The sequence below is a fragment of the Tetrao urogallus genome, assembly GCF_951394365.1.
Source record: "Tetrao urogallus genome assembly, chromosome: 1".
NCBI classification, from domain to species: Eukaryota; Metazoa; Chordata; class Aves; order Galliformes; family Phasianidae; genus Tetrao; species Tetrao urogallus.
In genome coordinates this window covers 45,816,372-45,831,846 of record NC_136813.1, presented here as the reverse complement: position 1 = coordinate 45,831,846, position 15,475 = coordinate 45,816,372, and positions in this window count along the sequence as shown.

Sequence of the window (15,475 nt, the reverse complement as noted above, 5' to 3'; positions counted from 1 at the left end):
CAAGCCAGGATGCCATTGGCCTTCTTGGCCACCTGGGCACACTGTCGGCTCATGTTCAGCCCAGCATCAATCAATACCCCCAGGTCCATTTCCTCCAGCCACTCCGCCCCAAGCCTGTAGCATCCCCTGGGGTTGTTGTAGCCGAAGTGCAGGACCCGGCATTTGGCCTTGTTGAAACTCATCCCATTGGCTTCAGCCCAGCTCTCCAGCCTGTCCAGGTCCCTCTGTAGGGCCTCGCTACCCCCAGGCAGATCCATGCTTCCAGCCAATTTGGTGTCATCTGCAAATTTACTGAGGGTGCACTCGATGCCCTCATCGAGGTCATCAATAAAGATATTGAAGAGGACAGGCCCCAGCACCGACCCCTGGGGAACACCACTCAATGACTCATTAAAAAATGGTGTAGGAATATTCTACATGCTCCAACTTAGCACCACTAGTTTTTAATAAAGAAATACAAATACATAGCTTGTAAAATGATTTTTTCTTAAAAGGAAGTATTTAGGACACTGTTTTCACCTCCAAGCTTGTTTCTTAATTCCAATTACTACTGACCAATATTTTTACATGAAAATGGGAATAACACTTAATGTTGCTAAACCTTATTTTTAACACATTCATGTTCAAAATAAAATCCAATCTTATCATCTTAGACTATAATATTCTATGTGAAGATGAGTAAGAAACCTAACAGCCATCACTGAAGGATTAGAATTGCATCTTTCCGTTGTGATCATTAATGTGCTCCAAAATATTTCTTCAAAATGAGACCAAAATAAAACTCATTTAATTTCACTTCAATTACAAAGAAGTATTTACTTTCCTGAGGCAAAGACTTGTCATGCATTCAGATGTTCCTATGTTTCCTCCCTTATGTCATATCCACGCTGTCTCAATCCCGGAGGGAATAATAATTTTTAATAAGAATGTAACAAAGAGAGAGTTTAATTTACATGTGTAAGGTTCTGTCTGAGAACAGTTATCAAGAATACCATGATTACAGAAATAAATAAAAAAACCTTAAAAACGATTAACAGTTTTTTTTGTTTGTTTGTTTGTTTGTTTTTGTTCCTTGTCCAGACAACTCAATCCTAAAATTACTAAACTATAAAGGTAAATATGGTTTATAAGCTGTTTATTGATGAAGGAATCACAGAATCACAGAATGTCCAGGGTTGGAAGGGACCTCAAGGATGATGAATCTCCAACCCCCCTGCCACAGACAGGGCCACCTCCACGTTCAATACTAGACTAGGTTGCCTAGGGCCCCATTCAATCTGGCCTCCAGGGACAGGGCATCCACACCCTCTCTGGGCAGCCTGTTGCAGAACCTCACCACTCTCTTGGTAAAGAACGTCCCCCTAATATCCAACCTAAATCTTCCCTTCCCCAGCTTAAATGCATTTTCCTGCCATAGTCCTGCCATTATCTACCCTTTCAAAGAGTTGATTCCCCTCCTGTTGTAGGCTCCCTTTAGGTACTGAAAGGCTGCAATGAGGTCATGCTGCAGCCTTTTTTTCTCCAGGCTGAACAAGCCCAGCTCCCTCAGCCTGTCCTCACAGGGGAGGTGCTCCAGTTCCCTGATTATCTTTGTGGCTCTCCTCTTGACCCTCTCCAACAACTCTGTATTTCTTGTTTTGGGGGCTCCAGACCTGGATGTAGTACTCTAGATGGGGCCTCACAAGAGCAGAGGAGAGAGGGACAATCACCTCCCTGCCCCTGCTGTCCACCACTTCTGATGGAACCTAGGATACCATTTGCCTTCCGAGCTGCAAGAGCACACTGCTGGCTCATGTTAAGATTTTCATCCATCAAGACCCCCAGGTCCTTCTCTGCAGGGCTGCTCTCAAGGACTTCTCTTTCCAGTCGGTATAGATGCCTGGGGATTCCTGTGGTCCAAGTGCAAAACTCTGCACTTTGTGTGTTGAACCTCATCAGGTTCACCTGGGCCCACCTTTCTAGCCTGTTGAGGTCCCTCTGAATGGCATCCGTTCTTTTAACCATGTCAACCACAGCACTCAGCTTGGTGTCATCAGCAAACTTGTGAAAGGTGCAACTCGATTCTGTTATTGATGTCATTGATAAAGATGTTAAAGAGCACCGGTTCCAAGACAGACGTCCTGGGGGATGTTGATCGTTACCGAGCTCTGCCTGGACATGGAACCATTGATGACCACCCTCTGTCTGTGACCTTTCAACCAATTTCTTATTCATTGAGTGTCCACCCACATCTTTCCAATTTGGAGATAAAGATGTGGTGGGGGACCATGTCAAAGGCCTTGCTCAAGTCCAGGTAAATGACATCGGTTGCCTTCCCCTTGTCACTCCATCATAGAAAGCCACAAAAATAAGCATGACCTTCCTCTGGTGAAGCTGTGCTGGCTGTCTCGGATCACACACTCATTCCTCCATGTGGTCAAGCATGTTGTCCAGGAGGATCTGTTCAATTATCTTCCCAGGCACAAAGGTGAGACTCACCAGCCTCTTTTCTCCCTTTCATGTAAATGGGAGTGACATGACCCTTCCTCCAGTCATCTGGGACCTCTCCTGACAGCCACAAGTTTTCAAATATGATGGAGAGCAGCTCAGCAACCACCTCAGTCAGCTCCTTCAGAACCCTGGGATGCACACCATCCAGCCCCATAGACTTGTACACATTCAGTCTCATGAAGCCATCTCGGACTTGCTCTGACCTTACAGTGGGGGGGGGGAATTACTGCCCAAGTCCCCACCTTGAGGTTTAGGGATGCAGGGCTCAAGGACATGAGAAGTACTGGAATCCTGGCCTCCAGTGAAGACCGAGGTGAAGAACTCCTTCAGTACTTCAGCCTTCTCTTTGTCTGAAGCCAGTTCTCCTTTTACATTTACCAAAGGAGTACACTCGCTTTGGCCTGTCTCTTCTGACCAATGAACCTGTAGAAAGTCTTCTATTGTTTTTCACGTCCCTCACCAAGTTCAGTTCTGCCTGTGCCTTGGCTTTCCTGATCTCATGTCTGCAAGTCTGGATGGCATCCCTGTATTCTTCCCAGGTGACACGCCCTTGTTTCCAGAGCTCGTACCTTTTTTTGCCCTCATGTGCCCAGCAGGTCCTTGCCAAGCCATGCCAGTTTCCTACCTCCTCTGCCCGCTTTCTTATTCAGAGGGATGGAGAACTCTTGTGCTCTCAGAAAGGCATCCTCGAAGAGTAGCCAGCTCTCTTCAACATCTTTGTAAGGACAGCATCCCAGGGGATCTTGACCAACAATTCCTTGAACAGCTTAAAGAAGTTTGCTCTTCCAAAGTTCAGGGTCCTGATGCCACTCTTTGCCAGGCCACATTCCTTGAGATCACAAACTCGACCAGGGCATGGTCGCAACAGCCCAGGCTGCCTCCAACCTTAACACCTTTAATGATCTCCTCTGTATTGGTGACTAGCAGGTCCAGCAATGCTTCACCTCTGGTCAGTCTGTCCAATACCTAGACCAGAAAGTTATCATCAATGGATTCCAGGAGCCTTCTGGACCTCTTGCAGCTCACCGTGTGGTCTTTCCAACAGATATCCAGACAGTTGAAGTCCCAAGACAAGAGTCTGTGAGCATGATGCCTCCTGCATCCGAAATAAGAAAGCCTTGTCAACTCATAAGCCTCATAAATTTTAGAGAGAAAAAGATATCTGAAGCTTTGAATTTCATCATGTTATTTCTTCTTGTATGCTTCTTGTATTTTCTAATTTTCTTCAACAGCTGCCTGCTTGCCCATTGACTTGTTGCATTTAAAATTATTCAAATCTCACATGCTTTTAAGCTTATAATTCAATTACTGTTCAATCACTTTTAGTTTCTGTTATAAATATTATGTTTGGGCTAAAGTTTATTGTCTTTTCTATGAAAATTCTGCAAGCTCTTGTAAATGCTTACACAATCAATTCAAATTTTGGAGTTTTCTGAAACACTGTTTGTTGTCTTGTCTCGCTTTGTATAAAAATGTGTGTTCTCTTTCATTTTTTCTTCTAGTTTGGTGAGATTCCAGCTCTGATCTCAGAAGATATCTTTCTGTTTCTCTCTTTAATAGATTGGAATTATGATTTTTACTTCAGAACTGGAGATCACAGACACATATGCTGAACTGCATGATCATCTTGTTTGGTAATTTCAATTTTAAGAGTTCAATTTTGAGTCTTTCACAAAATTTGAAAGTTTAATTCCATAACAATTTATATGCCATTTACATTTCCAGGTTCAATGAGACCAACTCTTCACTAGCACTAATATTTTTGCAATGCATCTTGTACCTAAGTTGGCTTAGAATTTTGAAGAAATGTAAAACGCATACTCATGCAAAAAGAATAAGGTTTAAAAATATATATCCATATTTAGTTCTTATAAAAATAGAACTAATTTATTTGTGTTCTTCCTGTTACTATTAATTGAAAATCCAGAATAAAATACTGACTTAACTTCAGACAATTGTCCTTTTAGTATTTTAAAGTTTCAATTAATTTTAATGACTTCCTTCTCCTGCTTAAATGATTGTAACAGAATCATCTTTTGAACAGTAATCCCTCAGTGTCAACAATATTAACAGAGTACCTTGTACTTTTAATTGAGTTTCAGACTTACCTGAATTCATGTAACGTTTTTGCATAGGTCCTTGTAAATATGTTTCACATTTATAATTCCTCAGTTTCAAAAAGAAAAACAAACAAGCAAACAAACAAAAACAAACAAACAAAAAAACCTACATCACATACTGTCTGAATTCACACATTATTTCAGATTAGTGTATTTAAGATTTGGTAATGAAATAATGTATTGATGATTTCAATAACACCTGAAGTCCTATTCAGTTTAATCTGCTTGTATTAATAAACAACCACAAAGGCAGCTCAGACTATAACAGCCTGGGTTATTATTTGTGATCTTTTTAAGAAGCAGAATATTCTAGTAGAAAGTCATGAAAATGAAATCAAATGTTAATTCCTTACAGATCTAAAGGACACTGATAATCACAATTGGTCTCCAATTCCAATAATTTTGACATGGTCTTCCAGAACTTTTTCTTCTTGGACAATTGTGATTAAACATTTGGTAATATCATGAGTTAGTATAGGTAAAAATTCTCCCAATGTTTTTGTTGTTCTTTGTGCCCAGAACATTGTTATATGTACATGTGTGCTTAGAGAGAAAATCAGTTGTCAACTGAAGTTGAATAAAAAACAGAATTAAATGTTTCTGGTAAGAAAAAGTATTTACAGGAAATGTATCAGTCAGCAATTTTAGGTTTACAGTAATCAGAGTAATAGGAAAGCAAAATGGCATATGTCTTTTTATTGATCCTATATACATCCATCATAGCTGTTTGGAAGATTTTTCTTACTTCTCTAGCAAGTAAGTTCCCTTAAGAGAAATACCTACCTTTTGAAAGTTGTAAAAATCATCTTTCTGTAAGGCTTCAAAACTTTTGCTACATAAGAAGTGTTTTTTTGTTTTTATTTTTGTTTTTTTTGTTGTTGTTGTTTTTGGTCTTGTTTTTTTTTCCTTTTCTTTTAAATGTAGTATTTGCTGAAGGCCATTCATTTTCTATTTTCAGGCCTCTGAAATAGATTTGCAAAGACTGCGAAGGGCTGAAATTTAAGCCTAAATTTGGAAAATCAAAATATATTGGATTAGATTTCCATAGTCTTATTCTCTATAAATTCCATTTGTTATCAGCTGGGTTAAGCAAATAATAAATACAACCATCTACCTACCACATTGACAAACAGCTTACTGTGGGACTCTACAATGTTAATGAACACATGACTAACTTTCTTAGAATAGAATATACTAAATTGGAAGGGACCAACAAGGATCATCAAGTCTTGGCTCCACACTGGACCAGTCATAATTGAACTCTAGGTCTGAAAGCACTGTTCAAATGCTTCATGAACTACAACAGGCTTGGGGTCATGACAACTAGGGAGCTTGTTCCAGTGCCTAAGCACTCTCTGGTCAAGAACCTTTCCCTCTTCCCCAGCCTGAACCTCCCCTGATGCAACTACCTTGGGTCCTGCTGCTGTCATCAAAGAGAAGAGGTCAGCACCTGTCCCTTCACTCTCCTTGTGAAGAAGGTGTGTTCTCCTATGTCGACAGCAGAAATCTGTTCAAGATTGGATGTTAGAGAAATACAATGCCAAGAAAGCAAAATACTTTCAGATACAATAAACACAGAAAAAGTAAAATGCACAGAGAAAGGAAAAAAAAAATACAAGGCTGAAAAAACATATTTGGAAAAGTTTCAGACTGACATAATCTCTTAGATGAGTAACTTTTTTATAGTGCTTTCTTCTGGCCTTCACATACAATTAAGCAGATGATTGAAGCACTATACATAGGGAAATTATAATTTGAAATAATACTGACTGATATATTCTTGACAGCAGAGTGTGCTTTCCTGAAATATCATGAAATATTATGAAATGCCATGAAATATGACATTGTCAAGATGTCTTTCAGAGTCAAAATTGCTGAGAGTGCTTTTAAAACTATGTTGAGAGATGTAGCAAAGGAATCTGTTTTGCTAGCTTCTACTACTGAGGACTTTTCTAGATCTGACAAGATACAGCTGCTAGGGAGTTTGTAGTGGACTAAAAGTACAGCTGCTGTTGGAGAACATGAGCACATATTGAGAGGCTGAATCAGTTGAAAACTTTCAAAAATATTAGTTAAAAAATAGATAAAATGAAATTAAAATAAGCAGGAGTGAACCATGATATTTAAAATGCTTCAAAATCTATTTTAAGATACCACTGATCGGGAAAAGATAAATCACCTACTCACAAGTAAACTGAATCTTAAGTTTATAAAAGCTTAGGAATAAATAAATAAAGAAATCAAACACATGAAAACACACACACAAACTATCACAAATACAAGCAAACAAACAAACAAGCCACATAAACAAGAAAAAAAAAACAGCACAAAAGAACAAATGAAGAAAACAGCTAGGAAATCTTGTTTCTCTTCACCTATAACCTAAATTTAAATTTTTTTAATTTTCATTAATGAATGGGAGAGGGGGAAAGATGAGAAAGGACATTCAGCAAATAAAGAAAATTAATAGGCATCAGGCAAGAAAAGCCAGATGATATTTTTATTTCCCAACAAGTCTATAGAGCAGAATTCATCTTCCAGAAAATTTTCAATGAGCACAATATTTTGAAGATAAAGACCAGGTGTATTTCCCAATGATCAAGGGAATAGTAATGAATATAAGAGAAGGTGATCTGCTGGATTATAAGATCATTATTTCACCACACTAAGTTGTATCAAATGCCAAAAATGTCCATGATTGTCATCATTTGTAGCTGCTCTACTAGATACAGATTTTGTATTTTCAGGGCACAAAACCCTCTAATCGACAACCACAAGAAGAATGTAAATGTATGCAAGTTACAGCTCCCTAGTATTAAGCATGACATTCTTTCCCTATTTCCACATTAACTGGAAAGGACAGAAGAGTTGTTTAAAAAAAAAATAGTAATAACATTGAAGAAAACACACTCATATATTCTATAACATAATAGAAATCAACTGGTTTTATATTCTCTAACAAAGATATTATGTTTTGAGCCAATCTGATACCAAATTCAGTCTCTGAGATTCTACATTCTCAGATGGAACTTTCAAATATCTTCTTCTACATCTTTCTCTGGCCATGGATTTATTAGACTTAAATTTTCCATGGTGCACTGGAGTCATGTGTTTGTTGTAAACAGGAAATAATCTCAGACTGTGGACGTTAAGACTGCTTTCTCTGGTATGCATTCAAGATACAAATCTTAAAAATAAAATTGTGGCAATTTGAAATGCATATACTAAATGTCCAGCAAGACCTCACCATTGCTTATATTTGAATAGTGACCCAAACCAAATCATTTTCTCTTTTTTTTTTTCTGCAATAAAACCCACATTTTTTTAAGATGAGTTTTGTGGAATCTGCATGTCAATCTAATAATTAATTCAACAGGAATAACTTCAAATTCTACTCTAGAGTATGTAATATATGTGCTGCGTGATTGATATCAACCCAACTTTTATGTTTAGTGTATTCTTTTATGTTTAGTGTAGTGAGAAGAACATTCCAAGCAGAGAAATCAATGGGTAGAACATTGTTCACAGCTCTATTCCAGAAAGTTTTATATTATTTAAAATAAATGAACAAATAAATCTACTTATCAGTGACTATGTATAAACATGAACATGACTACATGATTATTTTGTGCAAATGTTTTCATAGTCCTCAAATAGTATGGTGCATAACAATGCAATATAAGAGATCCTTTCATTATCCTACAGGGACATTATACTTACATTATAAAACAAGGACAGATGATATTTCCTAGAACCATTTCAGACATACATATTTGTACTAGGAATAAAATTCCAATCTGTCTTTATAAATACATGAAAACATTCCAGAAAGAAAATGACCCATATGCTATCTTTAAATAAGAGATATGAATAATCTCGTTAGAGTTAGAAGGGACCTTTAAAGGTCCTAATCTAATCCAACTCCCCTGCAACAAACAGGAACATTCACCGCTAGATCAGGGCCTAGATCGAGCTTTGCCTTGAAAATCACCAGGAACAGGGCATCCACCCTCTAGGCTCACATCTTTGGCAACCTATTTTATTTCTTTTGATTTGTTTTCTCACATGGTATGAATTAAACACTTCAGTATTTTTTAATATAATAAAAATAATAATTCAATTGCATATGCTTAGTTTAAAACATTTACTCAATAAACAAAAGTAAGAAGAATCATAGTAACAGTAGCAATATGAATAATGACAGCATTAAAAATACATATATTTTTGATGACTCACAAAAGCTTTTTTTTTCATAAGAGATGTTAGATATTTTTAAAACAGACAATAATTAAGAGATTCTAAGTCTGAGTAGAAACACTATGATTAATATCTTACATAATGCAGTCCAAAGAACTTCTTTAAATATCGTATTTTGCAAGGGAGTCCAAAACTTGAGTACATAAATCTCAGCAGTCTCCTTCACTGACACTCTCTCCCAGGAGGGAGATACTCATACTCTAATTCTGGCTTACAATCTCAGGGTCCAGCTGCATAAGGATATTAGAAGGACAAACTGGGCATTTAATTAAAAAAACTTGAATTACTTAAAATTTACTTGTTTTGTTTTGTTTTGTTTTGTTTTGTTTTGTTTTGTTTTGTTTTGTTTGCGTGTGTGTGTGTTTGTAGCTACAACACTGCATTTGCACAGGACTGTCAGAATTAGTGGATCAGTGTCATACTGGAAATAAGAATGAAAGAAGGCTGCACAGCACAGGTAATATCATTTCCTGTACCCAGGAAAACATGCAGCACTGCTGATAAAGATGAGCAGTAACAGAGATCTCTTTCACCAAGTCAGGAAATTAATGTCCAGATTAGCTTTTAAATTTGATCAAAATCCAGAAAATAAGCATTAAACCTCTTTACACCCTAATCACTATCTTTGGGCTAACCACAATGCACCTGTCTTCTGCAGAGGATGGAAACATCCACTGGGGCTCTAAGGCATGCTAACACACACACTAACAGAATCAGGCATCAGGCTCCATATGCAAATTGTTGACAATTCCTTTAAAAAAAAAAAAAAGTGATTTGCAAGCTTACTTTTAAGAAATAACTTAGGACTTAAAGCAATGACAGAGAATGCAGGTAACATATTATCAATTTCCTCCTCACTCTTTGGTGATTTAAAAATCTTGCATCAATCTCATAGTCAGGCTAATGTTTGTGGTCTAATGTGGAGGTGCTGGGACTAAAAGAATGGGGGCAAGGTAGTATCAAATTCAAACTACCCTATTGCTCAGGACAATTTTGTTGCTTTTAATTTAATTTAATTTAATTTAATTTAATTTAATTTTATATTTTATTTTATTTTATTTTATTTTATTTTATTTTATTTTATTTTATCATTCTTTTTCAAAAAGAGAAAATCATGCATTCTGGTTTTCACTCTGGAATTAATCTCAGATAACACTCAGCTATTCCTGTCTGAACTTGCCACGTGTATAGGCAGCTTCAAGAATCAACTAATTTGATTCAGGACCGGAGCCCCCAGAACAAGAAAGACACAGAGCTCTTGGAACAGGTCCAGAGGAGGATCATTAAGATGATCAGAGGACTGGAGCACCTCTCCCATGAAGAAAGGTTGAGGGTACTGGGCTTGTTTAGCTTGGAGAAGAGAAAGCTCCAGGGAGACCTCATTGCAGCCTTCCAATATTCGAAAAGAACGTATAACAGGAGAATAGGAGGGAGTATGACTGCTTACTAGGATGAGAAGTGATAGGACAAGAGAGAATGGTTTTAAACTGAAACAGAGGAGATTTAGGTTAGATATTAGGAGGATATTTTTCACACAGAGGGTAGTGATGCACCGGAACATGTTGCCAAGGAGGTTGTGGATGCCCCATCCCTGAAGGTATTCAAGGTCAGGCTGAATGTGGCTCTGGGCAGCCTAGTTTAGTGGTTGGCAACCCTGCTCATGGCAGAGGGGTTGAAACTTGATGATCATTGTGGTCCTTTTCAACCCAGGTCGTTCTATGATTCTAAAGCATATGCTCAAAATAAGTAAGTTCAATTTCTTCAACCTGAGCTTTTTTCTTCAAGTACAAAAGAAGACATTGGAGGTAACTTTTTCAAATATCACAAAACTAGGCAAAGTCTCTGCATGATTATTTTGTAAAATATGAATATAGGAAAAATTTTGTTCTCCCTTTTATCTAATAAATCTTGAGATCATTTCTACATCTACACAATGGACCTGCTTTAACAGCAGTACTAAAAATTGATCCTGAAACATTCTTAAAAGTAGAAGATAAACTTTTCTAGACAAGAACGGTAGTAGCAGGTGCTGAATTTTGATTTTTTATGTGGGATAATATTTCAATTCCCAAAACAGAGTATTTGACAGTATTTTAGAGCAGAATTTTCATGTAGCTCTTACGGAAAAAGGTAGACACTGTTAAGGTTGGAGAACAACATCTAGTTCATGGGTATCCAATCTTACACCTTGCCCGAGCCTGAGTGAAGAAGTATTGTTTAGGGCCACATCTATGTAGATTGCTCCAAAAGTAATGCATCCTAGTTATTTCCGTGGAATTTACAACTGTTACAAAGTACACAATAGCACTGTGTGATGGAGGAAATTGTCAGCTACAAAACACTATTTTTCCACACGGCCATCACCATTAGCTATGCATTTTCACCAGCAATGAACAAGAGCTTGCATTCCACTCTTGTAACAATCTGCATCAGCAGAGGTAACTTGCTATTGCTGTTGATACTGCTGAAATGCATTACCACCATCTCACTGTGCTCACATCCACTGTCTGGCCTCCATAAACGTTCAGCAAACCTTGATGAATGTCAATGCCTGCCATTTTTTCCTCATGAAGAAATTCAGTGACACACCTTTACTTCACACACACTTCCATGTCAGACAACACTTTGTCAGACTGCCATCTATCACACTGGGACAAAATGGAACTGAATATTATTTGGAATGTTCAACCTCTACTGCTGTATCACTGTCGTCTGCCTTTGAAACTGTGGGCCAGCATAATATAATAATAAGTATTACATTAAGAGCAGCATCTTTTTCACTGTTCAATGAACTGTGTTTAGCAATGCATCAAAAGCCATAAACATCATTGGCATAACTTGAGTTAGCACTGCATAGCACCTTCCCCATGCCCTGATTTCATCCCAGATGGGTTTAATAGTTCACCAGTGTTCCATTGGTGCTGAGTGATGGTTGTGTGCCCAAGCCCATACAAGGCCACTCAGAGGTGAACAGAGCAACCATGATGTCATTGGGCAGGGGGTGGTCACATTGTGAGCTGTATTGGGTCACATGTGGCCTGCAAGCAGCAGGTGGGACATGTCTGAATAGACTGTGCAGCTGATATCTTGATCTAGGTCTAAGAAGCCATCTCAGTGTCAAGTTAACTTGGGTTCTGAAACAGCTCTCTTCACGTGTTGCTTAAAGAGCCTGAACAGTTAATATCCCTATCTCATGGCCCCAGTTTAAAATTATACTTTGATAACAATTGGTTAACCTTTAAAATAATCAACATAAAACATATTAATAGTATTTTTCTCAAAGGTCACATCATGTAGCATGCTGACAGTGTCAGATATACATGCAAGGGTAATCTTTCAACTAAACTTTCAACTAAAAACAGCACTTTAGATTTTAACTCTCATAAAAAAGGTATTAATATACTATTAATATGTTTTATGTTGATTATTTTAAAGGTTAAATCATAAAGTATCCAATAATTTTGAAAAGATTTTTATAAACCCATGTTAGTTTGCATTAATAAAAACATTACAAATTAAGTTCCATGTCATCTGCTGAGTTGCTACTCTTCAGATCAATATCAGGATGTCTGGAGTCTGGCTTGCCGTAGGTGATCATTCTTGCTTGTGTAGAATAGACTTAGTCCTTAATGGAGTGTTTTAAAACTAGCTGAAATATATTCAGATCTGCCATTTTATTATTTTAAATCTAATTTTAGCAGTTGACTTTTTATATCCTTCTGGCTGATACTGGAGTCTAACACATTGTCATCATAACCAATATAATTTCAAAGGTTGTTCTCCAAATGCAGAAAGAACTTACAGAATACTTTTACCCATACTTGATTACTGTTGTCAGAAGTTCGAAAGGTGTCATATTTCTTTAAAAAGAGAAAACAAGTTATTTAGCCCAAGTACACACTTTGGATAGTTATGCTAGCTGGAATTTTCCACAAATATGATGGATAAAATGCAAAATGCAAGAGGAAACATTAGCTTTATACTCTGCTGTATTGTATTTTAAAACAAAACTGTTACAGAGGAAAAAGGCCATCTGTTACTGTACTCAGAAATGAAATGAAACCTACTGGGAGACAGAAAAAAATGTCCCCTCTATTTGAGAGTAAATACATCCCTCTTCTGGGACTTTCTGTGAAATGTATGACAATTAGGATTCAGAACACTACGTGAAATACTACAGTTCTCTGTACACATATCATAAAGGAATGATGGCCATTTATTCTTTTCAATTTACTGTATCATTAGTTTGAGGAAGTAAAGAATCATATATATATGTATCTTTCTACATTTTGTAATTGGAGCTTCACGTCTCTTAAGAGCCTAATTTTCTTTGCTACAGAAATAGTCACAAACTGTGGAAGTAAGACAAAAGGAATACGTTTCTCAGATTCTTTATTTGTGACATATTATCAGCATACTGCAAAACTATTTCATTTGTCTTTTAAATTATTGAACACATTAAGACCAAATGAAAAGACACTGTATCAGACAGTTGCCTATGTTGTGTTAAATGGTTGGTCAATTTTCATGAATTTTTAATAAAATAATTTAGCTTTAAGAATGTTCATTAATGTCTAAAGGTTTAATCATTCACCAGTCTCCCCCTCTCTGTGAAGCACATATTCCTAAATTGGATCAGTGGAGATTGGAAACATTTTTCAGGCTTAAGCGTACACACCTGCTAAGGCACTTATCAAGTATAAACGAGTTTTTAACCTTACTTCCAACTGCCATAGCACACATAGTGTGCTATTGTAGATGTCGCCACCAGTCAAATCACCACAGCTGTAATAGTATATAGACTTTACATAGATAATAGCACAGACTTTATCTAGACTGTTAGTACTGACAATCATAATTTATATGTGCAATATCTTCTAGCAGTGAAACTTTCCAGAGTTATAAAAAAGTTGCTGTGATCAATTCTCAGGTCTTTCTTGTACTTACTTTTGCATGAAGTACTGGGTAATCTCTCACGAATGCAGGGAGAGCAGTTATATCTAAAGCAAAATACTTCTATTTATATGCATGTAAACAAACATACATTTACAGACATATAAGATATGAAAAATCTGGGAACACATGCACTTGTACTTATACACATAAAATAAAATTACTAGTTATATGTAGGAAGTTGAAATATGCAAATATATAAGGCGTACACATATACAGACAGATTACTGAATATATATGCATATTTACTGAACATTTTAAGGAAAATACTTTACAGTCTATGTACCATGTAAGGGCTTAAGTTATTTCATTCTTCTGTTAAAGATAATGAATATTGTAGCAAACAAATAATGTTGTATTTAAAATATTTTAAATCTCTTTTTTTTTCTTCATTAACTAACTTAAAGGGAATATATAATGATAACTTATTTCCTTCCTTCCTTCCTTCCTTCCTTCCTTCCTTCCTTCCTTCCTTCCTTCCTTCCTTCCTTCCTTCCTTCCTTCCTTCCTTCCTTCCTTCCTTCCTTCCTTCCTTCCTTCCTTCCTTCCTTCCTTCCTTCCTTCCTTCCTTCCTTCCTTCCTTCCTCCCTTCCTTCCTTCGTTCCTTCCTTCGTTCCTTCCTTCCTTCCTTCCTTCCTTCCTTCCTTCCTTTCTTCCTTCCTTCCTTCCTTCCTTCCTTCCTTCCTTCCTTCCTTCCTTCCTTCCTTCCTTCCTTCCTTCCTTCCTTCCTTCCTTCCTTCCTTCCTTCCTTCCTTCCTTCCTTCCAATGATTCTCCATGTATTTCTATGTTTTTCTTTACAAAAATAGAAGACAATATTCATTAAATTGTGAGTGGTCTTTTTTTTTTTTTTTTTTTTTTTTTTTTTTTAACTTATGACACTGAGAAAAGAAAGAGGTCTGTATTTCCAAAGCAAGTAACCAAGGTAGAATGCTTAATCAGTGTGTGTTGAATAGAACACCCAAAAAACTTTTTTTAAAAAAAGTACTTCGTGTTAAGAATTTCAGAACATTTTTAATCACTGAAGTCATTCAAATTCCTAGTTCTAGTGATTGCCATCTCCTCTGCAGCATCTCAGAACAAACAAAAAAAAACTAAATTTGGACATCTCCTCGGATTATTTTTTCTCCGCATCATTTAGTTAACAATGTGAATCCTCCTCTTAACAAAGTGTGCTTTTAAGATCAAACTCCTAAATTTGAATTAATTTTATACCTCACTGAACACTGTAGAAATTTATTGTTGATCTTCTTGCAATATACATAATGATATGCACACACACATACACAGTTTTGAATGTCTTCAAAGAGGGAGACTTCACAATCTCTGATCTGTGGATCCCAACAGCAATGATTCCTGATGCTAAGACAAAACTTCTTATTCCCATTTCTTCATGTCCTGCCCCTGGACACCACTGAAAAAATCCTCATTTGGTCTTCCTTCAGGTAGAATGCAGCATTCTGCCTTCAGGTATTTATATACAGGAATAAGATTATGCTTAAGCCTCCTCCTCTTCTCCATGATGAAGAATTTTTTTCAGCCCTTCCTCACATGATAGGTGCTCCAGTTCCTTAACTATCTTTACAGTCTTTCTCTGGATTCTCTCTCGTATACCAGGTCTCTCTTTCACTGAGTGGAAATAACATATTCCAGGTG